The sequence below is a fragment of the Leopardus geoffroyi genome, chromosome E2, assembly GCF_018350155.1.
Source record: "Leopardus geoffroyi isolate Oge1 chromosome E2, O.geoffroyi_Oge1_pat1.0, whole genome shotgun sequence".
NCBI lineage: Eukaryota > Metazoa > Chordata > Mammalia > Carnivora > Felidae > Leopardus > Leopardus geoffroyi.
The window spans coordinates 47,516,869-47,544,287 of record NC_059335.1 but is presented as its reverse complement, the minus strand read 5'-3'; the positions used below and the strand labels follow the sequence as shown (position 1 = coordinate 47,544,287).

The following is a 27,419-nucleotide window of genomic DNA, read 5'->3' as shown; positions in this document are numbered from 1 at the left end:
CTACCCAAAAACTCGGACCCCACCGAGGACTATTTGCCAAGGAGGAGGTGACTGCTCCTAGCAGAGCGACGCAAAGCGTAGCAAGGTACGGGGCGGTCACTGATGACGCGAGACGCTGCTGCCGAGTCACCGCTGCGAAGAGTCTGAGAGAGAAAGAGCCGGCTGACCCTGGAAGCCTACGAACTTTGGTTCCGCTTGCGGGGGAGGAGGAAGCTGAGCTACCAGGAAGCCGCGGGGCCACCTGAAGAGAGCCGAGCTATCAAGGTATAGAAAGAAGTGGGTGTGGCGAGGCAGGTGGGGGCTGGGAATTATTACTGAAAAATCTCGAGCTGTTTCCAGTCGTGTTTGAAACTTTAGCTTTCTCTAGGCTAACTTCAGGAACATGCTCCAAGCGGTCTTGGAGTCTACAGTTTTATGGTATCTTTGCAAGGTGTTTTTTAGAGTTAGAGGACGATACAGAAGAATATATTTCAAACGCAGTACAACCGCTCAACGTCCTGCTTTGGATAATCATTTAAACTCTCAGGGCCTCAGTTTCCTCGTATGTAAAAACAAAGGATTTGGACTAGTGAACGCTAAAACTCTTTAAAGAGTGGGCTGTGTCTCCATAACCAATAACCTGAGCCAAAGACCGTCTACCCAGACATTACCTGGCTTGATAAATAATTATGAACACCTGACACAAATATTTTCCACGTGAACGGTGAAAAGAGTCGTGATATTTTGGCTCATTTAAAGGAAAGGTGACCCACCTAAACTAAAATCCTTCACGTAGATTGGCAGCAAAGAAGTCCTGAAAGTGAATAAAGCACAGCACCTGGCGGGATGCCAAACAGAACTGAACTAACCAAATCTTAAGTTTAGGACCTGTCATAGGAGGTTGCTCTTTTTTCCTCAGACAGCCACTTTTATGCAGAGATTTCAAAACATTTTACAAAAATTGAGTTCAGGAGCACAATTTTGCTCTTGAACTATTCGGGCTTAACAAGTGACAAAGGCCAGGGGGCGTGATAAAGAAATTATCATTTACTATTATTAAACATTGATTTCACATTGTTTATAAAAGCATCTTCCTGTGTGTGACCCAGTGTGACCCTCCTACCAACCTCCTAAATCAGATTAGTCAAGGATAAGTAACTTAGTTTTACAAATAAGAAGACTGAGGCTCAGAGAAACTATTAATGTAGAAACCCTCCCTCCCCCCTCCCCCACTCTGATTCAGCTATATGGTGCCACTTCCTGAATTAGAAAAGAGTATACACACACACACACACTGACTCCCACACTCAGGGTGGAATCAACCCAAATGGTCTGGGGAGCAGAAACCTCATGGAATTCAGTTGCCTCATCTCCCCCTCAATGCACTACTGTGCAGTGCAACCTTGGATCACACAGCTTGTAGGTAGTAGCATAAAACTAGAACACAATGATGTTGCAAGGCATATTCCTCTGAAGTATAGCTAGGCATGAACACATGCTAAAGAACAGTTTTGGACTCCCTCAAAAGTAAGGAATTTGCAGGTCACAAAGCAATTAAAGTATTTTGTTTGCAACATCACAAATATTTGTTTAGAGGTTGAATTTAAGTGTTTATACCACTGCAAACCACAAAAGAAAAATTAAACTATTCTTAAGAAAGAGGAAGGAACTTTTTTAGTACCATGCCAAATGGCAGAGCATTAAAGAGAATACGGCAGACATTATGAGACGTAAACCCCCTCCATGTTTCTTTTTTACTTTTATTACCTTTATAATTACCAAACTCCTCCTCCAATGAAACTAAAAAAATAGGGGCGCCTGGGTGGCTCAGTTGGTTAAGCGTCCGACTTTGGCTCAGGTCATGATTTCACAGTTTGAGTTTGAGCCCTGCGTCGGGCTCTGTGCTGACAGATCAGAGCCTGGAGCCTGCTTCGGATTCTGTGTCTCTGTCTCTCTCTGCCCCTAACCCACTCACATTCTGTCTCTGTCTCAAAAATAAATAAACATTTAAAAAAAATTTAATTCAATAAAAGCAATTGACTTAATATATAGTGTGGACATCATTATCCTAAGAGTTTTGGTTTCCGTGGTTAGCATTTAAAGGTTAAGAAGACTGGGGCGCCTGGGTGGCTCAGTCAGTTAAGCGGCCAACTTCGGCTCAGGTCGTGATCTTGCAGTCCCTGAGTTCGAGCTCTGCGTCGGGCTCTGTGCTGACAGCTCGGAGCCTGGAGCCTGCTTCTGTGTCTCCCTCTTTTTCTGTCCCTCCCCCATTCACGCTCTCTCTCTCTCTGCCTTTCAAAAATGAATAAGTGTTAAAAAATTTTTGAAAAAAAAAGTTTGGGAAGACTTACTCCCCATCTAATCAACCATAATCTCTAGTTTCAGGTAGGTTACAGCACATCAATAAAATGGAGTACTATGCTGCTAATAAAAATGAAGCTATAGCTCTATCTTTATTATCATGGTATGACAGGTGTTTTTGAACATTACAAAATGGTTTTATAATAATATTGCAAAAAAAGCATATATATACATAGAAAAAAGTTGAAGGATAAAACTAAAATGCGAAAATGGTTATTTTTGGATGGTGGGATTATATAGGATTTGTATGTTATGATGTTTTGTTTTTGCAATGAGCATAATGTACATTTTGGGAAAAAAAGACTTACATTTTGAAAAAAAAAAGTTTTTACAAAATAATGCAGTTTTATAGATCCAAATATTAAAGGAGATCTTTGTTTTTGTTTCTTTATTTTAATGTTTATTTATAGTTTTGGTAATCTCTACACTCAGTGTGGGGCTCAAACTCATGACCCTGAGATCAAGAGTTACATGCTCGTCTTCTGACTGAACCAGCCAAGCACCCCAGGAGATTTTTGTTTTTAAAATGGCAACATCCCAAAAATTAACTAAACTTTTAGGAAGAGAGAATGGCTGGGAGAAAAGATCATTATTTTTATAGTTTTGTTTATTATTGAAAAACTCATATGCTCCAATTTAACAAATAATAACAACAACAAAAAACAAAACTAAAGATGCATCAGCCAGGAGTCAGACATTCGGATGCCAGTCCTGGCTGGGTTACTAACTTTGTGCTGTAATCAGGGTATTTAACATCTCTGGGCCTGTTACTTCAGCTGGCCCTGAAGTATTTGAGAATAAATACTTTATAAATATTAACATACATTATTTAATATATAAATATTATGAATGCTTTCTTTATGACTAGACTTATTCCAAAATGGATTTACAGTGGCTTAATTTCCAGAGGGATCAAATGTGTGAAAACACTTTGAAAAGTATGAAGGATTTTGCGAACATAAGTATAAAACAGTTTTTATGCCACCATACAATTCATCTCAACCATTTCTTGATTGTCCACTACCAAGTAACAGTAGTGCATTGTGTCTTACAATTTACAAAAGTGTTTTTATATACAGTTATTCATTTGCTCCTCACCTGTCATGAGCTTGTAAACCATGCAGGCATTATAGCATAGTAGTTAAAAGTGTTGGTTTCTGGTGCTAGACTGCCTGGGTTTAAAACGCTGCTCTTCCTTGGGTGCCTGGGTGGCTTAGTCAGTTGAATGTCCAACTTGATTTTGGCTCAAGTCGTGGTCTTCTGGTGCCTGAAATCGAGCCCTACATCAGGCTCTGTGCTGATAGCTCAGAGCCTACTTGAGATTCTCTCTCTCTCCCTCCAGCTCTCTCTGCCCCTCCCCTGCTCGAGTGTGCTCTCTCTCTCTCTCTCTCAAAATAAATCAACTTTTTAAAAAATTTTTAAATGCTGCTCTTCCTTTATTGTATGACCTGTAGAAAATTAGTAAACATCTCTGAGGATTTCTGAACCTCAGTGTACCTGTCTATAAAATGGAGTTAATGATAGTAGTAGCATTGGCACCTTAAGGCTGGTATAATAATCAAATGAGCCGATACACTTAAAGTACTTAGAACAGTGGCAGGCACGTGGTAAGGGCTCAATAAATAGGAGATGTCTTTAGGATAAATATTATCTTACTTTTAGCATAGTTTCCAGGTAAGAAACTTGGCCACTATCACTGCTCTGTGTGCATACTGCCTCTGTAAAAGCTTACTGCAGAACAAGTGCTGAATGCTGTTTTCACTTTTTACTTTTGTGTGTGTTTGTGTGTGTGTGTTTAATTTTTAAAATTTTTTTAAATGTTCATTTAATTTTTGATAGAGACAGAGCACAAATGGGGGAGGGGCAGAGAGAGATGGAGACACAGAATCCGAAGCAGGCTCCAGGCTCTGTGCTATTAGCACAGATCCTAATATGGGGCTCAAACCCACGAACTGTGAGATCATGACCCGAGCCGAAGTCGGACGCTTAACTGACTGAGCCACACAGGTGCCCCTTATCTTTTTTTTTTTTAGTGTTTATTTATTTTTTGAGAGAAAGAGACAAAGAGACAAAGAGACAGCATACAAGCTGGGGAGGGGCAGAGAGAGAGGGAGATATAGAATCTGAAGCAGACTCCAGGCTCTGAGCTGTCAGCACAGAGCCCAATGCGGGGCTCAAACTGTTGAACTGTAAGATCATGACCTGAGCTGAAGTCGGACACTTAACTGACTGAGCCACCCACGCACCCCTACTTTTTTTTTTTTTTTTTTTGGTAGAAGTGAACATTTTTTTCAAATTTCCTTTGGTTGGCCAAAACGGGTACTAATGTAGATCATTCATAAAATCGAAGTGGCCTAATGTGAACTTTTGAAAAGTGAGGGGTAACTATATATCTTTTAGCCTATATAATAATCATTTAATAAATGTATTGCCTGAGTCTACTACACCACACTGTCCTGGGTGCACAGAATCTGTTATAGACATTTCTTTTTTTTTTTTCATGTTTATTTTCCAGAGAGAGAGACTGAGACAGAACATGATCAGGGGAGCAGCAGAGAGAGAGGGAGACAAAGAATCCGAAGCAGGCTCCAGGCTCTAAGTTGTCACCACAGAGCCTGACTTGTGGCTTGAACTCACAGACCACGAGATCATGACCTGAGCTGAAGTCAGAAGCTTAACTGACAGAGCCACCCAGGCACCCTTGTTATTGTCATTTCAATAGAGACTGCCCTACCCTCTTTATCTCATTAAGGAAAACTAGATTTTTTAAAAATCCTCCAATACACAAAAATATCAATATTACCACTCAGGAGATAAATGATAGTTCCAAAAGAAGCAGAAAAATGAGAGGTCATTGGGCGCCAGAGCTGAGAAAGAAGACTTTTGGAAGACATGGCATATCAACTGGAATCGTGGTATCAGAGGGAACCCTCTTTTGGAGGCTTAGTTGCAGTGGGGTTCTTAAATTTTTTTTTTCAACGTTTTATTTATTTTTGGGACAGAGAGAGACAGAGCATGAACGGGGGAGGGACAGAGAGAGAGGGAGACACAGAATCGGAAACAGGCTCCAGGGTCTGAGCCATCAGCCCAGAGCCTGACACGGGGCTCGAACTCCCGGACCGCGAGATCGTGACCTGGCTGAAGTCGGACGCTTAATCGACTGCGCCACCCAGGCGCCCCTGCAGTGGGGTTCTTAAATGACAGTATCAGCAGCTGAAGCCATAAGACCTTTACAGCAGATAGGGAAAGCTCTCCCTACAGAAATGTGGTCAGCGTCTTTCACAAGGAATTCTTCCTGCTTCTCCACATGCCAGAGATCTCAGCTGAGAAAGGAGAGTAAAGGAGATCCAACCCTGTCGGAAATAGTGACGTGTGTCAAGGAGGTGGCTCCACTTGTTTGAATCACCTGAGTCTATAAATAAGCCTGAGAGTCAGAAAGAAATTAGTCCCTCTGTTGTTTATGTAATGTTTTCACAAAGAGCATTTTTACAGTTCTTTTAGGCATGGTGCCTAATCACAATTTATCCTGGCTTGAGAAAAGTTTAGGAATTGATCTTTCAGTTGTGGCAAAAGAGCTAGAAGTGATGTAAAATTGAAATTCTAATAGCCAACTCCATACACCCTTTGGCCTCATACCAAGACCTTTAGGAAATCTATATGCCCCTTGAAACTAAAGATCAAAGCGCATAGGATACAAGGTTCAGCCCAGCTCCTTCTTTGATTTAGAGATTTAAAAGAGGCAGTCCTGGGGTATCTGGGTGGCTCAGTTGGTTAGGTGTCCGAATTCAGCTCAGGTCATGATCTAATGGTTTGGTTTCAAGCCCCTCACCCGGCTCTATGCTGATCGCTCAGAGTCTGGAGCCTGCTTCGGATTCTGTGTTCCCTCTCTCTCTCTCTCTCTCTCTCTCTCTCTGCCCATCCCCCACTTATACTTGCTCTCTCTCTCTCTCAAAAGTAAATATTAAAAAAAAAAAATTTTTTTAAGAGTCAGTCCTGGGTGCCTGGGTGGCTCAGTGGGTTAAACGTCTGACTTTGACTCAGGTCATGATCTTAGGGTTTGTGAGTTCAAGCCCCACATTGGACTCTGTGCTGGCAGCTCAGACACTGCTTGGGATTCTCATTCTGTCCTCTCTCTCTGCTCCTTCCCCACTTGCACTTTTTCTCTCTCTCTCTCCCAAAATAAATAAATACAAATTGAAAGGAAAAAAAAAAGGCAGTCCAGAGTTTGCCAATGGAGATGTTTTATGTCATCCTTGTTTTGTAAATCATTCTATATTATGTTGGCACTTTTAGAGTAAAAACTCTTACCAGATATGAGGTTGCAACCAACTCAAACCCCAACTTGAGGAAGTGGTGCCATTCTCTAGTCTAGGGAAGACAAAACTGTGGCCACCAGAGAAGGATGCAGCACCCAGAAAGTCAGCAGGGCTTCTGACTCATTTCCTACTCAAGTAATTCTATTTCCTTTATACAAGCACCATCATTTGCCTAGAAGTTTCCATGGTAAGGAAGGTTTTGTTTGAACAAACAAGGTTTTGTTTTATGTGCCTAGCCCCATCCTTACTCCTCTAAAATCAGGCAGTTCTGCAGTTTGCTTTAAAGTTAGCCTTGGGGCACCTGGGTGGCTCAGTCAGTCCTTCTTCAGCTCAGGTCATGATCTCATAGTTCATGAGTTCGAGCCCCACATCGAGCTGTGTGCTGACAGCTCAGAGCCTAGAGCCCGCTTCGGGTTCTGTGTCTCCTCTCTCTGTGTCCCTCTGTGCTTGTGCTCTCTCTCTCTCAAAAATAAATATATGAACACACACACATATATAGTTAAAAAGTAATTAAAATTAATTTGACATTTTGCTGTGAACCAAAAACTGCTCTAAAATATAAAGGTTATTAAAAAGAAAACCAAACAAAATGCCAGTTGTACAAGAAACAATAATCTGACCATCTTGTTTTCTCACCCTCTCCTTTATCCCATAGAATCACTAATATTTAGTCCACTAGAACTCAGCAAATAGAAACTGAAAAGGAAACTAATATTTATTGAGCACCTAATAAGTGCTAAAGGGCTTTACATAAATTCTTTTAATTTTCATTATTGTCCCCATTTTATAGAGGAGAAAAAGGAGGCTCACAGCTAGTAAGTGGCAGAACTCAGACATACAGGATTCCACTGATTTCCTAACAATGCCTTTTCTTCACTCTGTGTTGCATTCTTTCTTTAAAATACTTTTTTTATTTTATTTTTTAATGTTTATTTATTTTTGAGAAAGAGCAAGCAGGGGAGGGGCAGAGAGAGAGGGAGACACAGAATGCAAAACAGGCTTCAGGCTCTGAGCTGTCAGCACAGAACCCAATGTGGGCCTCAAACTCATGAACCACAACATCATGACCTGAGCCGAAGTTGAACACTTAACCAACTGAGCCATCCAGGCACCCCATTCTTTAAAATACTCTTTTTTTTTTTTTTAAAGTAGGCTTCATGCCCAGCATGGAGTCCAAAATAGGGCTTGAGCCCATGACCCTGAGATCAAGACCTGAGCTGAGATCAAGAGTAAAATACTCATGGGCTCCTGTGCACCTCAGTTGATTGAGACTCTGGATTTTGGCTTAGGTCATGATCTCGTGATTCATGGGTTCAATCCCTGTGTTGGGCTCTGTGCTGATTGCATGGAGCCTGTGTGGGAGTCTCTCTCTCCCCCTCTCTCTTTGCCCTTCCCCCACTTGTGCTTTGTCTCTCTCTCTCTCAAAATAAATAAATAAATTAAAAAAAAAAAGAATAGGACATTTAACCAACTGACCCACCCAGGTGCTCCTAAAATACTCATTTTTAAAAAGACACATATTCCTCTAGTTTCTTTGCACTTTCATGCACATCTGACAGAAGGTACCATTTGCCAAAAGTCTTATAGCTAGTAAGTGGTAGGATTTAAATACACACCATTCTGTCTCCCTGGAAAAAGTGATCATTATGAGAGAAGTAAGGATCCAAGAGAAAACAAGAGTTTATTGACTATAATTAATAAAATTATTTAGGTCAGGAATCTTCATCTAAGAATTATAGAAGTTTCAGAGACAGGAATAATTATATGTGTATGCATGGACACACATATACATTATTACAGACAGAGAACCAGAGACTTTAAGGGATGGAAGAGGTTGTAAATGAGAACACTTCAGACTCACACACAAGTAGCCACATTAACATTTGTGCTGAAGAGCCCTGATTCCCAGGCAATTAATTAATCCAAGACCAAGGAATTTTGTGGTTTTCTTGAGGATTTCAAGTCTCCGGTTAAGATCTTCAAAATCAACTTCCTCAGAACCACAAGGGTCAATAGATAGGCTTGCTTGAGGTTTTACATCAGGCAAATCAGAAGGCATAAAGTTATCAAAACCCATCTTGGATCTTGATTCTGGCTTTGGAGAAGTTGGGAGGTTGAATCCTGTACCTGTTCATTTCAATAAATATAATTAAAAGTCACAATAATACAGCCTTCCAGAAAGAAATCCCAGCCTCAAAGGCAGTAGACTATTATTACTTTTGAGAGGGCAGCATATAATCTGGCTGGAAAACTAGACAACTCCCCCGTCATGCAAATGGTGGTAGTGGTGACGTTTTGTTGGCCCTTGCTTCAAAGGCAATCTGGACTTCTAAAAAAGGCACAGTTTTTCAAACTATGTGCCATGATTATCTAGTGTGATGGTTGTTTTAAAACTTTTTCTGTGTTAAAGATCTCTCTGAGATCTATATCCACTTTGAAAACTGTTAGCTACTATAAAGGAACCCACTGTACTCCTGGTAAGTCACTAATAACCTTCTGTCACCTGTGGAGGAATAGTCTTATAAGAATTGAAAAATCTTGGGGTGCCTGGGTGGCTCAGTTGGTTAAGCGTCCGACTTTGGCTCAGGTCATGATCTTGTGGTTTGTGAGTTCGAGCCCAGCGTCGGGCTCTGTGCTGACAGCTCAGAGCCTGGAGCCTGCTTCGGATTCTGTGTCTCCGTCTCTCTCTGTCCCTTCCCCACTTCTGCTCTGTCTCTCTCTATCAAAAATAAATAAAATGTAAAAAAAATTTTTGAAGAATTGAAAAATCTTCAGTGAGTAGTAAGCAGTTCCAGCTTCTACCAGCATTCCCTATACTTACTAGGAAACAGTGAAGGACACAAATCACTCTTCTTATAGGAGCCATTCTGAAAGAAAAAAGACCGCTGGGTTGTGATTGGTCTGAGCGCCAAACACATATTTTGTTCACAGTAAGCCTTCAATAAATATTTCATAAAATTAACTTATCACAGTCCAGCTTCCTTCTTGTGAAGGTGAAGTTTCTATTTATGCCTTCTGGAAATTAGCCTTAGGAGCAACTATGAGTTTTGCTGCTTTTGTCACCTGTGGTCACATACAAGAAACAGGAAATCTTAAAGCCTGGAGATGCTACTTGTGAAAGATGATTCAGTTTGATAAAGTCTGAGGACTCTTTCTCCAAGAAATAAATGGCAAGGAGAAAACAACAGGCAGGAAGAAGGAAGTGTTAGAGATGAGAAGGTTTAGGAGATATATCAACCAAATACAATGTGTAGATCTTTGGTCCTGATTTCAATAAAATAACTATAAAATGCATTTTTGAGATAATCAGCAAAATTTTTCAAAGTTTATTTATTTAGAGAGACAACCAGTGGGGGAGGGGCAGAGAGAGAGGGAGGACAGAGGATTGGAAGCAGGCTCTGTGCTGACAGCAGAGAGCCCGATGTGGGGCCTGAACTCAACGTGAGATTATGACCTGAGCCAAAGTTGGACATTTAACCGACTGAGCCGCTCAGGCACCCTAGCAATTAGCAAAATCTAATGTGGATTGAGTATTATATTATAGTAAGAAATTATTTTTCATTGTATTGAGCATCATAATGGCATGGCATTTTTTTATATTATAAAAACAAAAGGTATGTGTTAGAGATATTTACAGAAATATTTACAGGTGAAATTATATGATGTCTGAGATTTGCTCTAAATTCCTCCTTCCCCACAGGGGTGCCTGGGTGGCACAATTGGTTAAGCGTCTGACTCTTGGTTTCAGCTCAGGTCATGATCTCATGGTTTTGTGAGTTCAAGCCCTTAGCCCTTAGTCGGGGGCTCCAGGGCTCCGTGCTATCAGTGCGGAGCCTGCTTGGGATTCTCTGTCTCTCTCTCTCTCTCTGCCCCTTCTCCACTTGTGCTCTCTTTGTCTCTCTCAAAATAAATAAATAAACTTTTAAAAAATAAAAATAAAAGATAAATTTCTTTTCCCCCCTAAATAAAAGTGTCAGGAAGAGAGAAAAGAAGAGAAGCAGAAAGTTGATAACTGTTAAAACCAAGTGATGGGTACATGGAAGTTCATTATATTATTACCTCTAATTTTCTATATGTTTAAAGTTTCCATAATAAAGTTTTCTTTGTTTTCTTTTTTTAAGTTTTTATTTTAATTCCAGTTAATATACAGTGATATATTAGTTTCAGGTGTACAGTGTAGTGATTCATCAAGTCCATATATCACCAGATACTCATCACGACAAGTGTACTCCTTAACCCCCATCACCTATTTAACCCATACCACACCTCCCTCCCCTCTGACAACCATCAGTTTTTTTCTCTATATTTAAGAGTATGTTTCTTTCTTTTTTTTTTTTTAAGTTTATTTATTTAAGAGTACATGCGCATGAGCAGGGGTGGGACAGAGAAAGATAGGGAGAAAAAGAATCCCAAGTAGGCTTTGTGCTGTCAATGTGGAGCCCGACATGCGTCTCAATCCCACAAACCTTGGGATCATGACCTGAGCTAAAATCAAGAGTGAGATGCTTAACTGAGTGGGCCACCCAGGCACCTCAATTCTTTCTTATTTTAAATCAGAGGACTTGCATTCCAAGATTGGAAGCTGAGCAATTCACAAGGTGTCATTCAGATAAATAATTTCAACAAAGAAAATCAGAGTTAAATTATGTCTGAAATATAAAATCTTAAAAAAAGAGTTTCATAGGGGCACCTGGGTGGCTCAGTTGATTGAGTGTCCAACTTCAGCTCAGGTCATGATCTCACAGCTCGTGGGTTCGAGCCCCGCTTCGGGCTCTGCGCTGACAGCTCAGAACCTGGAGCCTGCTTTGGATTCTCTCTCTTTCTCTCTCTCTCTGCCCCTCCCCCACTTGTACTCTCTCTCTCTCTCAAAAATAAATAAACATTAAAAATTTAAAAAAGAGTTTCATGGGGTCAGAAATATCTTGCAAGTTTAAAAGAATAAGACCATTTCTCTTTATTCATACTGAAGGAACAGAGTAAAGAGAATTAATGTCTATGGCTCTTTAGCTTTTACTTATTTGACTTCTCTAGATTTATGTCTACAAAGCTTTGAGATCTTTATACTATTTTTAACAAGAGAAGACAACTGTTTCCCCTACATATAAATTAAATATTGAAATATGTGTCTAAATCACTGTACATGAAAGACTTTCAAATTTGTCCAGCTCATAAAAATATTCCTTGCAGTCCATATTGTGGTATTGTCAAGAGATTGATAAAAGACTACAGGCCTATTTTCTCATGAGTTCAGCATAAAAACACATCAAATGGGGAGCCTGCGTGGCTCAGTCTCTTAAACCTCTTAAGCGTCCGACTTTGGCTGAGGTCATGATCTCATAATTCATGAGTTTGAGCCATACATTGGGCTGTGTCCTCACAGCTCAGAGCCTGGAGCCTGCTTCAGATTCTGTGTCTCACTCTCTCTCTCTGCCCCTCCCCTGCTCATGCTCGGTCTCTCTCTCTCTCAAAAGTAAATAAACATTAAAAAAAAAAAATCAAATGTCAGCTAAATGACTGCAAATATGCTCCCTAGCCTTAAAAAACATCACTAAGATTTTTCTACCATTCAAAAGGCCCATGTAGAAATATATTTTAACACTACTGGTAGTCCCACCCCAGAATCAGTTTCCCTCTCTGTACTGACCTGTCTTTCAGGAGGAAGGGATAAAAAACAAGAGGCTGGGGGTCTCACAGGAAAGGGTCCCAGTGCAGATATTGGTGATGCCTCAAGTAGATCACCAGTTCCTGCTAAAGTTCCACCTGCTCTGTCAACAGCACCTTTCTTAACATCCTCAGTAAATCCAATACTGACCAGGTCTGCCAGAGCTTCCACCTAAGGCAAGAGGGTAAGAGTCACATTGTGTTCTCAACTTATCACACATTTGTTTATCACGTACCTACTAGATGCCAAACATTCTTAGAAGCACAGGGGAGGAAATGGTGAGCAAGGAGACATGGTTCCTGCCCTCATGAAGTTCATACTTTAATGTAAGTTAAGTCGATGACAGATAAAGCAACCTTCAAGCTTCTGGCCCATACCAACTTCTTTCTCTCTCTTTCAAAGACTATATTTTGAGTGCCTATGCGGTCAGACATTGTAGTACATCAGTGATTAGGAACTGCACATAAACATGCATAGGTAGGTCTACAAGACCATTTATCAAACTTGAGCAGTGGTAAACTCTGAATTTATTCATTCATTTGACAAAAATCTATTGACAGTGCTAGGGATGCTACAGTGGACGAAACAGATAAAAGTCCCTGTCCTCATACAACTGATATTCCAGTGGAAGAAATAGATAATAAACAAAATCACTAAGTGAACTATATAGTATGTTAGAGTTAAGAGCAATAGAGAAAAAACATAAAGCAGAGAAGAGGGAAGAGGTTGACATTTTGGAGACAATAGCTGAGAAGTGACTCACAGAGAACACACAAGTACAGACCTGAAGGAAGTGAGGGAAGGACGGGGAAGATAGCTAAAGAACACAGAGTACTGGAAGTACAAAGGTTCTGAGGTGGGAACCAGCATTTGTGCTTGAAGAAGCACAAAGAGACCAGTGTGTCTGAGGCAGAGTAAATAAGGGGAAGAGTAGAGACAATGAGGCCAGACAGAAGAGGTGAGAGTGCATTTCCTCCTTCATCACAGGAAAGTTGCTGCCTGTTACTCATAAGTGAATTAAAAAGACATTGTAAGGGTTTAAAAGAAGAGGAGTAATGTGATCTGACTTAGGTATTAACCAGATCTCTGACTGTTATATTGGATCAATTAATGGGGAAGAGGAGTAGAAGCAGGAAAACCAGTTAAGAGGCTATTGCAGTCATTCAGGCAAGAGATTAGGTTAGATCAAAGTACTGTCAATGGAGGTGGTGAGAAGTGGCAGAATTCTGGATATATTTAGAAGGTAGAGTGACCAAGATTTGCTGAAAATTGGTTGGGGGCTAGGTAGGGGTTGAGAGAAGGGGTAGAGTCAAGGAAGGTATCAAGATTTTGCCCTAGCATAGAATTGCCATGAACTGTAAGAAGGAGTAGGTCCATGAAAGGGATGAGAGCACTTTTGGACATGTTAAGTTTGAGATGCCTCTGAAACATCCACGTGAAGATGTCAAGAAAGCGGATGGATATATCAGTCTGGAGTTCGTATCAACCTAGAGCTCTTAGCTAGTGATGGAGATATGGAAGTCTTCACCATAAACATGGGATTGAAAACCATGATGTAGGATGAAGTCACCTAAAGAATAGAGAAGAAAGGGAAAAAGTCTAGAGACTGAGCCCTTGGGCACATCTCTAGTGGTATTTCATGTGGCTTTTACTTCTTCAAAGTTCCTTTCTGTATTGTCTAAGTTTTTACAATATGTCCTTTTTCAACAAACCATGTAACTCTTTGGAAGAGGGAAAAAAAAGGAGTATAAGAGTCCTAGCAGGAAACAATCAGCAAAACCTCAGAAAAGTGTGCCCCTTAACACTACCCAACTTGGTACATGCCTCTTCAGCAATTCAAAGGCATTAGGGGGAAATCCCTCTTGTCCTAAAACCCTCCATGACCACCTTTTAGAAGCTTAGACTACCTTGAGTGATGTTGATGATGATGATGATGATGATGATGATGGTGATAGAAAGCAAAACTTGATTACACTGGCTAAGTGCCAGGCATTGCATTTAACTTATTTATTCATATTAGCATGTTTAATCATCTCAACAAATTACGAGATTTGGTAATAACTATTAACTCTTATTATCCCCCTTCTTAAAGTCCAGAGAACTGAGTCTTTGAAAGGGTGAGTCACTTGCCTGAGGTCTCATGGTTAATAAATGGTGAATCTAGGATCTGAATATGGGTCATTTCACTACTGAACTCATACTCTTAACACCAAAATAAAGTGCCTTATACTACATTATAAAATTGAGATCTTAAGAAGTAAAAAAGCTTTACACACTTCCGTGTGTGTGTGTGCGTGCGCACATGTGTTTGGGTGTTTTTTTTTTCCAATATATGAAATTTATTGTCAAATTGGTTTCCATACAACACCCAGTGCTCATCCCAAAAGGTGCCCTCCTCAATACTCATCACCCACCCTCCCCGCTCTCCCACCCCCCATCAACCCTCAGTTTGTTCTCAGGTTTTAAGAGTCTCTTATGCTTTGGCTCTCTCCCACTATAACCTCTTTTTTTTTTTTTCCTTCCCCTCCCCCATGGGTTTCGGTTAAGTTTCTCAGGATCCACATAAGAGTGAAAACATATGGTATCTGTCTTTCTCCGTATGGCTTATTTCACTTAGCATCACACTCTCCAGTTCCATCCACGTTGCTACAAAAGGCCATATTTCATTCTTTCTCATTGCCACATAGTACTCCATTGTGTATATAAACCACAATTTCTTTATCCATTCATCAGTTGATGGACATTTAGGCTCTTTCCATAATTTGGCTATTGTTGAGAGTGCTGCTATAAACATTGGGGTACAAGTGCCCCTATGCGTCAGTACTCCTGTATCCCTTGGGTAAATTCCTAGCAGTGCTATTGCTGGGTCATAGGGTAGGTCTATTTTTAATTTTCTGAGGAACCTCCACACTGTTTTCCAGAGCGGCTGCACCAATTTGCATTCCCACCAACAGTGCAAGAGGGTTCCCATTTCTCCACATCCTCTCCAGCATCTATAGTCTCCTGATTTGTTCATTTTGGCCACTCTGACTGGCGTGAGGTGATATCTGAGTGTGGTTTTGATTTGTATTTCCCTGATGAGGAGCGACGTTGAGCATCTTTTCATGTGCCTGTTGGCCATCCGGATGTCTTCTTTAGAGAAGTGTCTATTCATGTTTTCTGCTCATTTCTTCACTGGGTTATTTGTTTTTCGGGTGTGGACTTTGGTGAGCTCTTTATAGAGTTTGGATACTAGCCCTTTGCCCGATATGTCACTTGCAAATATCTTTTCCCGTTCCGTTGGTTGTCTTTTAGTTTTGTTGGTTGTTTCCTTTGCTGTGCAGAAGCTTTTTATCTTCATAAGGTCTCAGTAGTTCATTTTTGCTTTTAATTCCCTTGCCTTTGGGGATGTGTCAAGTAAGAAATTGCTACGGCTGAGGTCAGAGAGGTCTTTTCCTGCTTTCTCCTCTAGGGTTTTGATGGTTTCCTGTCTCACATTCAGGTCCTTTATCCATTTTGAGTTTATTTTTGTGAATGGTGTGAGAAAGTGGTCTAGTTTCAATCTTCTGCATGTTGCTGTCCAGTTCTCCCAGCACCATTTGTTAAAGAGACTGTCTTTTTTCCATTGGATGTTCTTTCCTGCTTTGTCAAAGATGAGTTGGCCATACGTTTGTGGGTCTAGTTCTGGGGTTTCTATTCTATTCCATTGGTCTGTGTGTCTGTTTTTGTGCCATGGGTGTTTGTTTTTAACACACTTGTAAGTATAATACTTAAGGTATCTTCATCCTTGTTTTCTACCCTATTGTTACCAACTTATAAGGGTCATGTGACAGCAGAAGTCAAGCTCTGTTAGGAAAAGTATGTGGGTGGAGAAAAGGTGCAAATGTCACCTGCTTTACAATCCTGGCAGAGCTGCTCTGGAAGCCACATTCCTAAGTAGAAAACAGATCTTCTGGTGCACAATAAAAATCTCAGCTTTAAGTCCATTCTTTGTTCTTGAAAGTATTCACTGTAATGGTTGCCATGGATTTATATGGCACATTATAGTTCTTAGCAATTTCTGTCAGGTACTATTCTACTACAACCTAGGGTAGAGTAGTCACATTTAATTTTACACATTAGCTGCAAGATAAAGAACATAACAGAATTTGGTCACACACATATCCACAAACTCAGAAACAAAAAGAGTTGAGGTGGTCTTTCACCTCTAAATCACTGTCCTTTATTTTTCTAGTATCTGTTCTGTAAAAGTACAATTAAAAACTTTTTTTTTAAATTTAGGAGGTGCCCTGCTTATATCATAAAGACAGCCCGATCCTGGGGAGAAAGAATCTCAATCTTTGAAAATAAGAGGAAGAAAATAAACCTAAGAAAAAATACTTTAAATTGAAAGTTCTGATTTTGGAAGTATTTGAATTATGTCAAAGGCGCTATTCAACACACTCAGCAACCAGTACAGCAAGGCACCATCCAGTCAGAATGGACACCCTGAAACAACTCTGAAATACCACCAGCCTGAAACAACACTGCGGCTAGATCTCTGTGTCTCAGCTGAATGTCAGTCCTGAATTATACTGTGTGGTCATGATGTAAGATGTTCAAAAGTTGAAGCTTCTAAATTTATAAACTTCTTTCATATTACTAGGCCAGTTACATTTAGGAAAATGTATGCTTTCTTCGTAAAGAAATAATCTCAGATTGCTTGACGCTAGCCTTTTTATAAAGATCTGAGTTCCCTAGTCCAAAATCTTTAAACAGGATATTCTGCCTCCAACGTGTTTGGGTGGCTCAGTTGGTTAAGTGTCTGACTTTTGGTTTCAGCTTGGGTTATGATCCACACTGTCAGTGTGGGATTCTCTTTTTCCCTCTCTCTCTGACCCTCCCCTGCTTGTTCTCTCTCCCTCTCTGTCTCTCTCTCTCAAAAATAAATAAATATTTTTAAAAGCTTTAATGTTTATTTTTTAGAGACACAGAGACAGTGCAAGTGGGGGAGGGGCAGAGAAGAGAGAGAGAGAGAGAGAGAGAGAGAGAGAGAATCCCGAACAGGCTCTGCGCTGCCAGCTCAGAGCCTGACACAGGGCTCAACCCCAGGAAACTGTGAGATCATCACCTGAGCTGAAACCAAGAGTTGGACGCTTAACTGACTAAGCCTCCCAGGTGCCCCAAGACTTATTTCTAAACATCTTTCAGTCTGCACAAAATTATGCATTCTGAGTTTGTTTATATTTGCTTTTCCTGTATTTCTTGGCTTAGAAAAATGTATGTCTCTGGAAATGTGTCTACCTGAGAGGTGACAGTTCCGATCTCATTGGTTCGACACAGTTGAGCATATTCTTGGCTGTACTTTGCACACAGCTGATTAGATACCTGAAGCAAACCATCACCAAGAAAAAAATAAAGGTGAAATCCATCAAGTTATGGCAAATTTGAAGATGAAGAACCACGAAAAGAGCAAAAATCACTTTCATCTTATCTCATTGGAATTACATTCTATTAGCATCAAAACAACAGCAATAGCAACAGAATAAGTGTTTTGTTCTTAAGTATCTGATAAATGTGAAACTTAAAACTTCTAATTCTAAATACCTTATAAATTATGACTCCTGTCTCCGCACGAAAGAAATCCACTGTCAAATTTTGCTTTATTTTTTTAGGTAAGGTTTATTATTTTTTTCTACCATTGCCATTTAAAAAAAAATTTTTTAATGTTCATTTATTTTTGAGAGACAGAATGTGAGCAGGGGAGGGTCAGAGAGAGAGGAAGACACAGAATCTGAAGCAGACTCCAGGCTCTGAGCTGTCAGCACAGACCCTGACGTGGGGCTTGAACCCACGAACTGTGAGATCATGACCTTAGCTAAAGTCGGACACTTAACCAGCTGAGCTACCCAGGTGCCCCTCTACCATTGCCATTTTTTTTTAAGTATTTTTTCACTTACACACTAACAGCAGAAAATACTTCTATGGTTGTCCTTTAAGAGAAAAAAGGATTCCTCTAAGTAATCCTACAATTCTAAACAAGTAGCAAGAGTGATACTCTCACCTACAGTTGTGGCACAGGCAGTGAAAACTTATCAAACTTACTATCTTCAACTCAGGCACCTCTGACTGGAGGCGAGGAGCTGCCCAGATTAGTGTAGATACAGATTAGGTCAGACCAGAATCCAGTTCCCTAAGAAGAACACAAAGTTATGCAACACAGAGCTTTATGTTTCCATCTTTTCCCTACTTCAAAGATAGTCCATGGACAATGTTCGAAATGTATTATCAAATAATTCTTTTTTTTAAGTTGATTTATTTTGAGAGAGACAAAGACAGCGCAAATAGGGGAGGGGCAGGGAGAGAGGGAGAGAGAGAGAATCCCAAGCAGGCTCATCACCGTCAGCATGGAGCCTGACATGGGGCTCAATTCCACAAACTCCAAGATTATGATCTGAGCCAAAATCAAGAGTCAGATGCTCAACCGACTGAGCCACCCAGGCACCACTAATGTTAAATAATTTTTTAAGTGAAATTACAATATATACCAATATATACAATTACAGTATATACACATAGGTATATATAACTATATATATACCCACACTGTGTGTGTATGTGTTTATACACACATAAATAAATAAAGAAATGCATATATGGACTGAAAGAAATGTACTAAAATTCTTATCTCTAGATTTGGTGATTATGGGTTCTTTTTTTTGTCTGTATTTCACCACTCCTCTACAAACTCAAGGGGAAAAAAGATAACTATATGGTCCTTTTTTTTTTTTTTTTTTCAACGTTTATTTATTTTTGGGACAGAGAGAGACAGAGCATGAACGGGGGAGGGGCAGAGAGAGAGGGAGACACAGAATTGGAAACAGGCTCCAGGCTCTGAGCCATCAGCCCAGAGCCCAACGCGGGGCTCGAACTCACAGACCGCGAGATCGTGACCTGGCTGAAGTCGGACGCTTAACCGACTGCGCCACCCAGGCACCCCTATATGGTCCTTTTTTTTAAGAACAACTTTAATTATTTAAGGCATCTCTACACCTAACAAACTTAAGACCCCAAGCTCAAGAGTTGCATGCTGTTCCCACTGAGCCAGCTAGGTTCCCCAACAACCATATGGTTCTAAACATGGCTCCTTGGACTACCATATTCTCTTCAAACAGCACTACTTCTTCCTATAAAAATTAGAGACAAAGTTCTTTGGCATAGTACCAGCAAGTAAGAGTGTACTCTCCCCCTCACTAGGTGCGGGGATGCCTTCTCACTCCTTTGAGCCTGAAAAATGTGCAAGTTCAATAGGTCTTACTTCGTGGCCTGGATCAAGCTGAACCAAGCCAGCAAAAGGTCACAATACAGCTCCAGGATCTCCATGGATCCTCTGTGGTAGTCTTCTCAGATAACATGTTCCACTTGGATCCGAGCTCGTTCATCTTTCCCATTAGCCAGATAGTCAGCAATCTCTTTCCTGGCTCTCTGGGCCTGCTCAGCTGCAGCACAAAGCACACGTATAGGAAAGTGCATGTACGGGGGCTTCTGGGTGGCTCAGTTAGTTGAGCCTCCGGCTTCAGCTCAGATTGCGATGTCCCGGTTCTTGGGTTTGAGCCCTGTGTCAGGCTGTGTGCTGACAGCTCAAAGCCTGGAGCCTGCTTTGGCTTCTGTGTCTCCCTCTCTCTCTCTACCCCTCCCCTGCTCGTGCTCTGTCTCTCTCAAAAAATAAAACATTGAAAAAAATTTAAAAAAAAGAAAAAAAAAGAAAAGTGCATGTACAAAGAGGAGTTTATTGAATAAAAAAGGCAGGTGACATGATAGTGTGAAACTGTTTTTATAAAAACAATAAAAAATATATACCATATGTGCACATATGAAGTTATCAATGTTTTGCACTAGGCTATGTTTCTCAAAGTGTCATCCCCAGATCAGCAACGCCAGTGTCACCTGAGATTCTGTTAGAAATGCAGATTCTTGGAGCCCACTGAATCAGAAACTCTGAAAGTGAACCCAAAAATCTGTGTTTGAACAAGCCCTCCAATTTTGACACCTGTTGAAGGTTAAGAATTGCTCTAGGGGGTGTTCTGTCAGGTGATCTTTGTTTTATCCTTTCAGCTAGCCTTGCTTTTCTAAAATGTCCCATAGTGAACATTTCTTATATTTGTAATAAAAATATTATTTAAAAAAGAAGAATAGGGGATCCTGGGTAGCTCAGCCAGTTGAGCATCTGACTGTTGATTTGGCCCAGGTCATGATCTCACGGTTTATGGGATGGAGCCCTGCAGCCTGACACTGACAACACAAAGCCTGCTTGAGATTCTCTTGCTCCCCCTCTTTCTACCCCTCCTCCCCCTCAAAATAAATAAGCTTAAAAAATAAAAATAAGAAAATAAAGAAGAATGCATGAAGTGCTCTACATTTAGAAAACTGTTCTTGGGGCGCCTGGGTGGTTCAGTCGGTTAAGCAACGGACTCGTGATTTTGGCTTAGGTCATGATCTCACGGTTTGGGAGTTTGAGCCGTGCATTGGACTCTGCACTGACAGGGGATCCCAGCCCGCTTAGGATCCTCTGTCCCCCTCTCCGCCCCTCTCCTGCTGACTCTCTTTCTCTCCAAAATAAATAAAATATTAAGACAAAAACTGTTCTCAGGGGTGCCTGGGTGGCTCAGTTGGTTAAGCGTCAGACTCTTTTGGCTCAGGTTATGATCTCAAGGTTGTGAGATCAAGTGCCACGTCAGGCTTCATACTGGGCATGAAGCCTGCTTAATATTCTTCCTCCCTCTCTCTATCTCTCTCCCTCCCCCCCACCACTTGTGGGTCTGGGTGTTTCATTTTATCCTATAACACCTGTGTGAGGTGTTATTTGCATTTTACAGTTGAGAAAATTAAGATTCTAAGAGGTTAAATGGCTTGCCCATGGTCACATGATTAAGAGTAACTGGTTGAATTAGAACATGGCCAAACCTTCAGACTGTAAGCTCCTATGCTTTCTCACCATATTATGCCAATAAAATGAACAAGTAGAGTAATGCTGGGGACATAACAAATGTAGCCTGTCCCAGGCCAATCCACCGAGATAAGTCTTACCACCTTGTATTATCAACTGATGACTGAGCCTGGGGAAACAGACTTTTCACAAGTCAGGAAAACCTGAGCCCCTAAATTATGTAACCTGTCTGTTCACTGAGTTATACTCACCTCCTAATCACGAAAAGACAGAGTTACTCTCTGCAAGCAAATCTTGACATGAGACTACATTTAAATCTGAAATAAACACAAATCTCAGTGCTTGAAAGGTTGCTTAGCCAAGTACAAAGGAGGAAAATGTTCTCTGTTCTAGACATCACAGGGAAAAGAAATTATAGTGGAATTGGACTTGTTTCAGATAAATACTGAAATGTTGTTACACCGTTACTAATATTAGCAAACATTTATTGTGTGCCCAGGTTATAGTTTGTGTTACAAATAGATCCCTGGAATGATAGAAAACCAAGATCATTATCTCCCTTTAAAGAGGAATAAGTTTAGTTAAGGAGGGCTAATTTGCTTTATATACCTCAAATCACTCAGGCACGCCAAGTTTAAATTAAATATGTTAAAAGAAGATATAATTTATCTGGATAATAATATGTGTCACTGGATTGCCAGGATCTAATAAAAGGACATGTGAGCATGCAGTTTAAAATTCACAAGCTCAGGGCTCCTGGATGGCTCAGTCGGTTGAGCATCTGACTTTGGCTCAGGTCATGATCTTACAGTTCATGAGTTCAAACCCCACAGTGGGCTCTGTGCTGACAGCTCAGAGCCTGGATCCTGCTTCGGATTCTGTGTGTCTGTCTCTCTGTGGCCCTCCTCCACTTGTGCTCTGTCTCTTTCTCAAAAATAAATAAACATAAGAACAAATTTTTAAAAATACAAACTTCAAGCTGTATTACAAAGCTGTAATCATCAAGACAGTATGGTGCTGGCACAAGAACAGACACTCAGATAGATGGAACAGAATAGAGAACCCAGAAATGGACCCACAAACATATGCCCAACTAATCTTTGACAAAGCAGGAAACAATATTCAATGGAATAAAGACAGTCTCTTCAACAAGTAGTGCTGGGAAAACTTGACAGTGACATGCAGAAAAGTGAACCTGGACCACTTTCTTACACCATACACAAAAATAAATTCAAAATGGATGAAAAACCTAAATGTAAGACAGGAAGCCATCAAAATCCTCGAGGAGAAAGCAGGCAAAAACCTCTTTGACCTTGGCCACAGCAACTTCTTACTCAACATGTTTCCCGAGGCAAGGGAGACAAAAGCAAAAATGAACTATTGGGACCTCATCAAAATAAAATCTTCTGCACAACAAAGGAAACAATCAGCAAAACTAAAAGGCAACCAACAGAATGGGAGAAGATATTTGCAAACGACTTATCAGATAAAGATCCAACATCTATAAAGAACTTACCAAACTCAACACCTAAAAAAACAAATAATCCAGTGAATAAATGGGCAAAATACATGAATAGACACTTCTCTAAAGAAAACATCCAGATGGCCAGGGTTAGTATCCAACATCTATAAAGAACTTACCAAACTCAACACCTAAAACAAATAATCCAGTGAAGAAATGGGCAAAAGACATGAATAGACACTTCTCCAAAGAAGACATCCAGATGGCCAACCGACACATGAAACAATGCTCAACATCACTCATTATCAGGGAAATACAAATCAAAACCACCACAAGATACCACCTCACACCTGTCAGAATGGCCAACGTTAACAACTCAGGCAACCACAGATGTTGGTGAGGATGCGGAGAGAGAGGATCTCTTTTGCGTTGCTGGTGGGAATGCAAGCTGGTGCAGCCACTCTGGAAAAGAGTATGGAGGTTCCTCAAAAAAATTAAAAATAAAACTACCCTATGACCCAGCAATTGCACTACTAGGTATTTATCCAAGGGATACAGGTATGCTGTTTTGAAGGGGCACATGCACCTCAATGTTTATAGCAGCGCTATCAACGATAGCCAAAGTATGGAAACAGCCCAAATGTCCGTTGAATGATGAATGGATAAAGAAGATGTGGTATACATATACAATGGACTATTACTCGATAATCAAAAATAATGAAATCTTGCCATTTGCAACTACATGGATGGAACTAGAGGGTATTATGCTAAGCAAAACTAGAGAAAGACAAATATCATATGAGGACTTTAAGACACAGAACAGATGAACATAAGGGAAGGGAAGCAAAAATAATATAACGGGGAGGGGGACAAAACATAAGAGACTGTTAAATATGGAGAACAAACAGAGGGTTACTAGAGCGGATGTGGGGGGGGTGGGCTAAATGGGTAAGGGCATTAAGGAATCTACTCCTGAAATCACTGTTGCACTAAATGCTAACTAACTTGAATGTAAATTTTAAAATTAAATTAAATAAAAATTAAAAAGAAAGTGTAATTACATGGGGTGCCTGAGTGGCTCAGCCAGCTAAGTATGTGACTCTTGATTTCAGCTCAGGTCATGATATGATGGCTCCTGGGACTGAGCCCCGCATTGGGTTCTGGGCTGACAATACAGAACCTGCTTGGGTTTCTCTTTCCCTCTTTCTCTCTCTCTCCCTCAAAATAAATAAATAAATTTAAAAATTAAAAAAAAAAAACAAATTTAAAAAAATAAATAAAATTCACAAGTTCTGTGTACACCATCAATCATCGTCATTTTCATGGTAAAAATGATGGGTACCATTGAGTTTGCCTAAATTTCATTTGTGCATTTTTCTTAGGCCCCTGTTATCTAATGAATGCCCAAAAATCTATCTGGAAGTTTGAGTAACAGCTGCCTCTCCACCAATAGATTATAGTAATTCGAGTAAGTAATGCTATTTATGGAGCACTCAGAAAACTGTATGCACACACAATACTTATTTTACCTGAATCCCCCTCATAATCAGAGATCATTGGTTTTTCAGTTTATTGAGGGGTTAATGGCTCATGTGACTCACTGAAATGAGGAAAGAGCAAAAGGCAACAGAAAATAAGTTGGATTTAAAGAAAGAAGACAAAACTTGTCAGCTACTACCTCCACTCATGGGTGTAATTCTACTTCAGTCGTCACCTGACAGAAGAAATAGCTCTTTTCTTTTCTTTTCTTTTCTTTTCTTTTCTTTTCTTTTCTTTTCTTTTCTTTTCTTTTCTTTTCTTTTCTTTTTGGTGTGTTTAAAAAAAGGTAAGGAAGCCCTTCCAGAAAAATGTGTCCAGCAGCTCAGACTTAATAGCTATTGCACATTTGAAGAGGCTTGACTAGATAAAGTTCTCTGCTATGGTGAAGAAAAGTCCAGTAATCTGGACATTGTTTTACATTGTAAATCTTTGGAAACTTCTTTTTAAATTATACTTCTTATTTTGGGATAATTGTAGATTCATATGCAGTTTGTAAGAAGCAATACAGAGAGATCCAGAGTAATTTTTACTCCGTTTCTGGTGGTGATAACATTTTGCACAACCAAAATACTGATATTTAAAAAAAACTTTTTTTTAATGTTCATTTATTATTGAGAGGGATAGAGCACGAGCTGGGGAGGGGCAGATAGAGAGGGAGACACAGAATCTGAAGCAGGCTCCAGGCTCTGAGCGGTTGGCATAGAGCCTGACGTGGGGCTTGAACCCACAGACTGTGAGATCATGACCTGAACTGAAGTTGGTCCCTTAACCAACTGAGCCATGCAGGCACCCCCCAAAATACTGATATTGACACAATCAAGATACAGAATAGTCTTTGGAAACTTTTACATGATTTAAATTTTTTTAAGTGTTTATTTTTGAGACAGAGAGAGACAGAGCATGAGCAGGGGAGGGGCAGAGAGAGAGGGAGACACAGAATTCCAAGCAGGCTCCAGACTCGGAGCTGTCAGCACAGAGCCCGACATAGAGCTCTAACTCAGAGTGAGATCATGACCTGAGCTGAAGTTGGTCGCTTAACCAACTGAGCCACCCAGGCACCCCTTAAGTGATTTTTTTTCTAAATTTTTTTTTTCAACGTTTTATTTATTTTTTTGGGACAGAGAGAGACAGAGCATGAACGGGGGAGGGGCAGAGAGAGAGGGAGACACAGAATCGGAAACAGGCTCCAGGCTCTGAGCCATCAGCCCAGAGCCCGACGCGGGGCTCGAACTCCCGGACCGCGAGATCGTGACCTGGCTGAAGTCGGTCGCTTAACCGACTGCGCCACCCAGGCGCCCCTCCCTTAAGTGATTTTTTTAAAGTTAATTTATTTTGAGAGAGAGAATGGGAGCATGAGTGGGGGAGGGGCAGAGAGAGAAGGAGAGAATCTCGAGCAGGTTCAGTGCCATTAGCGCAGAGCCTGATGTGGGGCTTGAGAGAGAGATCATGACCTGAGCCAAAACCAAGAGTCAGGACACTTAACCAACTGGGCCATCTAGGTGCCCCAAACTTTTAAATGATTTGAGCACTATAATAATCATTTCCACAAGTCAGAAACATTCCTTTGAATTCTAAAATTGCTAAGTAATGTCTTAGGAGATATATGGGGTGTGGGAAGGTAGTGCTCAGTGATGACAGGCCGCTTACTGTGCTGTCTAGAGTATTTACTCTCTTTTCTTTTTTTCCAGGAGTTTTAGGCAATTGACAACCAGTTGCAAGTTGACCTGAAGGCGATCAGCTTTGAAGGCAGAGATGAACATGATTTCACCAGGAGGCACTGCAGGCAGCTTGCAAATCACCTTGCTGAGCCAGTTTTGCAGAGAAAGAGTTATCAATGTCATGGGGGCATTAGTTTTTCGACATTTACTTTATGCATTCAATAGGCCCCTGTAAGGAATTTCTGGCTGTTTGGCAGTGGCCTAAATGTACTTGCTTCTCTGTGGCCCAATTCCCCAGATATGATTCTTGCAATTCAAGTAAGGGTTAGTTAGGTTTCCTTCAGTTTATTCCAATCTGTGTTCTGACTGCAACTTTTCAGAGTTCTTCAGGAAGTTTCTGACAAAAATGAAAGCCTTTTGCAAGTGTCTGAGGAAGTAGACAACAGATCAAGATTCCCCTCCCCAAAGGATGTATTACTTATGGAGAAATTCCAAGACCTCCTTGAAAATAAAACATTAATGAATATGAAAGGGGGATCCCCCATTGGAATCAGGAGAAAGCACATAACATGAAAATCATATGGAGGGGCGCCTGGGTGGCTCAGTCCGTTAAGTGTCCAACTTCAGGTCATGATCTCACAGTTTGTGGGTTTGTCAAACCCAGCGTCAGACTCTGTGCTGACACCTCAGAGCCTGGAGCCTGCTTCGGATTCTGTGTCTCCCTCTGTCTCTGCCCTGTCCCTGCTCGTGCTGTCTGTCTGTCTCTCAAAAATAAATAAACATTAAAAAAATTAAAAAGAAATAAAAATAAAAGCATGTAGAAATAAGGACACAGAATTGTTCAGAGAAATAGATAAAACAGAAGCTTGAAAACTGCACATTTCTACATTTGGACATCTAGAAAACTTCTGAAAAATAATCTAATACCAGGCACCAACACATTTCTAGGGAAAGCTAAATCTGCTAAGTATTTCTATAATTTCAACATACACTTGAGATGAATTGTTGTTTCTGCCATTGGCATCCAAAGATAAAGTTATTTCCCAAAATGGCACCCTTGCATGCTGAGCCATACAAGCAAAAAGACAGGACAGTATGAAAACCATCTATTTTTCTTGTGATGACACACGCGGTTTCCTAAACTGCCAGCACTTCTCTCTGGTTTGATCCCTTAATGTCAAAAAAGAGTTGGGATAGTTGTCTAAACTTCCCCTGCCATACTATAGGTCTAGAAAAATCAACAATGAGGAACTAAGCAACACAGACAGAGCTGGTTTGAAACTCCTGCCTGCTTAGGGAGAAGAATAACTAGCTTAGCAGGGTTTTGTGGTCACTTGTTTTCCTTCCAAAGAGTAGCTCAAACTCTCCCATCACACAAATTCAATCTACACACATCAAAGAAATTCAATGGGAATCCAAGGAAAGAGAAGAGGTAGACAAAACAGACTGAAGTATAACTTTTCAGTTCCCAAATGTCTCAACTAGTTTAAAATTTTTCCTTTCATGGGGCAGGAAAGAAATTTTTTTTTTCAACGTT

The 27,419-nt window shown here is 40.5% G+C and overlaps 1 long non-coding RNA gene across 1 annotated transcript; it reads left to right on the top strand.

The window, feature by feature from the left end:
* Positions 1 to 74: 74 nt before the first annotated feature.
* On the top strand, positions 75 to 26,413 carry LOC123579407. Its single transcript, XR_006702749.1, has 3 exons — positions 75 to 264; positions 16,579 to 16,886; positions 25,913 to 26,413. It is a non-coding gene; the product is annotated as an uncharacterized LOC123579407 (long non-coding RNA).
* The last annotated feature ends 1,006 nt before the right edge of the window (positions 26,414 to 27,419 follow it).